The sequence below is a fragment of the Pteronotus mesoamericanus genome, unplaced genomic scaffold, assembly GCF_021234165.1.
Source record: "Pteronotus mesoamericanus isolate MK-2021 breed Mesoamerican mustached bat unplaced genomic scaffold, CSHL_Meso_final contig_42, whole genome shotgun sequence".
NCBI lineage: Eukaryota > Metazoa > Chordata > Mammalia > Chiroptera > Mormoopidae > Pteronotus > Pteronotus mesoamericanus.
In genome coordinates this window covers 6,712,767-6,718,238 of record NW_026555157.1, presented here as the reverse complement: position 1 = coordinate 6,718,238, position 5,472 = coordinate 6,712,767, and the positions used below count along the sequence as shown (strand labels likewise).

Here is a 5,472-nt window from a genome sequence, read left to right as displayed (position 1 = left end):
GGTGAAGCACATATTTTCTCCCCTTTGTGGTTCCAGAGAGCACAGTGTGCTTTGTCGAGCTAGAAAAATAGAATTGGGTTCTGGTGATGGATGATTATTGTTTAGAAGTAGAGATCCATCACGAAAACAATAGGAGAGGGAGGGCTCCCGGACGGCCCCCAGGGGCTGGGGGGCTTCTCCCTCCTGATGGATTTACACTCCAGACTAACCTGATCACAAGTTAAACCAAAGGGCTAGACCTAAGGTTGAAATCGTAATGTCCTATTATGTGACAAATATAAACATGCTCCTTTTTCTGATCTAATTCCCAGCATAATGATACCCCAGTCTCTTAAGAGTCTTAATCCTTGCATTGGGAATTGGTCTAGCTCCCAAGCGCTTTATTTTGATGCTCTTCAATCTCTACCTTCACTGTAAGGCATGGTTTTTAAGATGAAAGTTATGACCCACCAATGGGTTTTGAAATAAATTCAGTGGGTTACAACCAGCTTTTTTTTTCTTTTTACAAAAAATAGAATAGAAAAATAAAATATCAGAATATATCACACAGAGTAAGGATAATAGTGTGTGAAACTTCATTTTGAATGATGATATGTGCGTGTGTGTCTGTATATCCATATCATGGCATACAGGCTCACCTACACATCTACATGTTTGTGTGTACTTGGTTATAATAAAAGCTTTTTAAGTGGGGGCCAAAAATGTTTGAAAGCTTCTGCTCTATGTATTGAACATTTTAATGCCTCAGAGAGATAAGCAGAGTAGGGCATAATGAAGCTAGTCTGTACTGGAAGAGAATTGGCCAAAGCCGAAAACACATCGGAGCACACTGGCTACTCGGGTCCCTGCACCTGCCTCAGATCCAGCTGAGGCTCTTTTCCTGAACTCCTGTGAGAGCCTTGTGTGCTTTGTTACTATGTGTGTAGACAACATGAATAGATAGATGGGACCTGACATGGTTGATTAACTAGGGGCCATGTGCAGACTCTCACAACCAAAGACCTGTTGCAAAAGTGTCACAACCCTTTGTTCTGCTAAGAGTAACGGACATGTGTAAGAAGCGCCGCGCTGGTGATGGCCCAAGACGTGACTCCTGAGCAAGCAGAGCTGGACAGACTCACAAGCTGTATGTGTATGTGTCCATTTAAGGGTTCTAGCTGTTCACTTAAAACTATAAAGAATGACTTCGTTAGAGCCATTCCCGCAGTCCCCATGTCCCCCTTTTCTTACTGAAACACAAGTTTGTGTAATGCTGTTTTGTTAAGGTTAGGTTACCTGGATACACAACTCTTATATCACTGCAGATGGCTATGTTTAAGCCTCCTGTTATTTGGGGAAATCCAGGGGAATCACCCTTCCTTGTAATCAAAAGAACCCATCACTGAACAGTTACCATATCTGACATCCTGGATTTATTATTTTTTAAGTATGTTTTGGTAGTTCAGTAAATGAGACAGTCATTTTAAAGGTGCTGGTTATGACTGAGGAGTCAGCAATATTTAGTAACATTCAAAAACAGAGAAAACCAGGCATTGTATACCTCTTGATGGAATTAAAAAAAAATCCAAACCAAGTTTGCAAAAATCCTCCAGCTCCAAGTACCACTTTACAGGAAATATAAGAGAACAGGAATCATATTAAGCAATGCCATGGGGATGCCATCGGCAGGAGCCAAACTATGGGAAACACTACCAGAGAGGCCTGGTTCCTCAACAATATAACAGATACGGGGAAGGAGTACAGACCTCATTTGCATCCTGAGGCAGAGAGTGGGGCGGGGAGGGGGGAGGGGGGGGAGAGAGAGAGAGAGAGAGAGAGATACCATAGGATGATCAAGGAAATGTATGGATACTATATGACTACTGGATGCTATTAAGGAATTATTGGTATTGATTTTAAAGAGATGTGATAATGGTGTCATTATTGTTTTTTAAAAAGGTAGTGTTTGCTTTTCACAGATATACACTGAAATGTTTATGTGTGAAATGCCCTGGCATCCAGAATTGGCTTCAAAATGATCTGGGGCCAGGAGGGTATGAAGGAAGAAACAGACAGAGATAGACCAAGAACTGAAAATACTGAGGCTGGTAGAGGGAATTCATGATAATATACTCTGTACTTTGGCATATGCTTGAAATTTTTCCTAATAAAAAAATTTCATGTCTGTTTTATTGATCTATTTGTCCTTTTAACAAACATGTGGAAATCATTGCTCTTGCACAGTAAGTATTGGGGATATAAAAACAAATTAGTGTTTTCTGGTCAGACTTCTTTTCATTACTTCATATTTCTCCTTTCTAAGGTCACACTGATTTTCCGACACACAGTTGTTTTAACTGCACATTTTGATGCCTCCTGACTTGAAGGTCAAATCTGAAAGCTCACTTGGGGTTGGAGAGAAGAGAAAAAGACTGCCATGTTAAAATTTCGAATGGATTTTAAGAGGCATCCTGATTTCAGGCTATCCAAACTCTATCTTAAAATCAAGGAAAAATGGTCATTCATATTTTCTTTTGGACCTACAGTAAATATTTGATTGCAAAACCTGAGGATTTCCTAAGAGAAAATATTATTGTGTTCAGTGTAACTGTAGTTTTTGTCCATTATGTACTTATTTTTTTAGTGTGTCAGAATCCAGCCATCAAATTGAAATAGGTTAATCTGGTCTATCACCAGTGATGCTCTCAGTCATCTGGAAGAAAACACTGATGCAAGAAGGAACTATGGATCCTCTCTTTAGAAACTGTGTTTGCAGCTGGTGTAGGATGTTTTTAAGGGTTCAAGGTGAATTCAACAGGATGAGACCCAAAAACTTTCTCTAGCACAGCCTTCCCATGCACAGCTGCAGAGTATGGAACCGGCACTTGAAGCCAGAAGGAACTGAGTTGAAACCTGGCTGTATCAGTTACCGACTGGGCAAGCTTGGATGTGTTTTTTACCCTTGCTGAGCCTCGCATGCTTCATGAATAATATCTCTAGAGAAACCTACTGTTAAGTGTTCTGACATGTAAATGAAATAACGACATACTTAAAAGCCCCTAGTGCCATGTTAGGTAGGACATGGTAGAAACTAAAGTTTTTCTTTCCATTTTCCCTGCAATCCAGGTCAGGCTTATACTCTGGATGATAGTTTTTAGCCCAACACTCTGGCTGCTAGTGCAATGAACTGGTCATTCTGCAAAGTGATTATTTGCCAACAAACTGAGTTTGGATGATATCTTACTTCAAGCTGCTGTAACAAAATACCATAGGCTGTGTGGCTTAAGCAACAAACATTTATTCCTCACGTTTCTGGAGGCTGGGAAGTCCAAGACCAAAGTGCCCTCCGATTCTGTGTCTGGCAGGAGCTCACTTCCTGGTTTGCAGATGGCTGCTGCCTTCCTCTTTTAAAAGGTCATGAATCCCATCAGGATGGCCCCACCATCATTGCCTAACCTAACACTAGTTACCTCCCAAAGGCCTCCAGACATCATCACATTGAGATTAGGGCTTAGCCTTTCCACCATCTTTCCGTGCCGCCATAATGGGGTGCATGAACGTCCTGTCTGATTTTCTCAGGAGTATCAACAATGTCAAAAAGAGAGGCAAACGCCAGGTTCTTATCAGGCCATGCTCCAAAGCCATCATCTGGTTTCTAACTGTGATGATGAAGCATGGTTACATTGGTGTATTTGAAATTATTGATGACCACAGAGCTGGGAAAATTGTTGTGAACCTCAGAGGCTGGTTGAGCAGTGTGAAGTAATCAGCCTCAGATTTGATGTGCAACTCAAAGATCTAGAAAAATGGCAGAACAACCTGCTTCCAGCAAGCAGTTTGGTTTCAGTGTACGGACAAGCTCAGAAGGCATCACGGACCATGAAGAAGCAAGATGAAAACACACAGGGGGGAAATCCTGGGATTCTTTTTCTAGGGATGTAATAAATATGTGCAAATAAAATGACTCCATGGACCACCCCTCCAAAAAAAGTGCATGCGAGCGAGATTGGGGCTTAATACAAGGTGGGGCAAAAGTAGGTTTATAGTTGTGAGTAAGCGGAACGCAGAGTTTATTCCTGTATCATTATTTATTAATTATTGTATTGTTTTCCATAGGAGTAACTGTAAACTTACTTTTGCCTCGCCCTGTGCATGAATTCTGGAGGGACACATTCGATCCACGGCAGGTCAGTCGGCTGCTTTCACACTGACTAGGAACTTCAGACACAGAAACCTTGAAACTTACTCAGGATTTTCACAAGATCTGACCCAGGCTCAGCAAATAAATTCCTCTGTGGATTACGTGGCTTTAGCCAAAGAAGCAGAGGAAACTGTGTGTTTGTCTAGGTACCTAGCACACAGTGGGTGCTCATGAAATAGGGATTGAGTGAGTGGGTGTGAATAGAGGGAGGTCTTCCAGAGTCCACATCCCAGGCTATACCTTTGCCCCACTGACACCAATAGGGTGGGGCTGTTCTTTTTCTAGGGTGTTTACATACCCTCCAAGCATTGTGTGATTACTGACCTTGCTTCTCTGCATCCTGGCAGAGGGGAGTCCATTCCATTTCAGAGCTGAGATGAATGTTCACCCTCTGCCCCATGTCCTCCCAGCTGGGAGCCAGGTAGTAGTGGGCAGCCCTGGGTAGAAAACTGGGAGCGCTTCCAGCCTGTCCTTGTCCATGCGTGGCCAGCGGCTCTGCTGAGGACTCCAGGGCCCGACTCTCTGTGATCAGCCTGGGTCGGCAATGGCTGGCAGCGGCCATCCCCCAGGCAGCAGGCCCACGGCATGTGGATGCCAGCTGGCTCCTCTCCCTGCACCACCCCATCTGCTGGGTGAGGGTGATACTGGGAGAGGCTGGGAGAAGCTGGTCAGCTTACAACCTGAGAGCTAATGTGTGCACATATTGCTTGTGTGCTGGAAGAAGAGGGAAAGAGGTTGTGGGGGAAGGGCACCTTGTTTTCCCCGGTGAAAGGTGCAAGAAAATGTTTCCTTCCCTATCTCCTTTCTACCTCAGCACTGAAATCCCACCTTCTAGTTACCTGCTGAACCTGAATTTCTTCACTTGTATGAAAGACAGAGATCATAATAGAAATTCATGTTATTAGTACTCTAAGCAAACAAGCTCAAGGTTAGTTTCCCAAATTCCTAGCTGCCTGAAGACTGATGGATGACATTTGGTAAGTTTGCTGCAGGTGATAAAGCAAGCAAGGGCTAAAGACGACAGACCTTCCACCAAGCTTAGGTGCCAAGACAAGCTCATCATGACCTTGGGTAGCTCTGGAGGAGGAAGGGCTGGATGAAAGTTGCAGACAGTCTGCAGATTCCCAGCCTCCAAATTTTCCAAGGAGAGGACATGAAATAAAATGCCTTTACGAGACAGGCAGGTAGTGTAAATGAGCAGAGCATGTTAGGGGTTTGCATAGCCAACCTTAGCTATGTTCCTTCCTTCTACAAAGATGCTTTCACTCTACCTGTTGGCGGTAAAACAAGCA

General features: G+C 43.4%; 1 pseudogene; it reads left to right on the top strand.

Moving 5' to 3' along the window:
* The first annotated feature begins 3,518 nt into the window (after positions 1-3,518).
* LOC129073584 (40S ribosomal protein S15a-like) lies at positions 3,519-3,913 on the top strand (annotated as a pseudogene).
* The last annotated feature ends 1,559 nt before the right edge of the window (positions 3,914-5,472 follow it).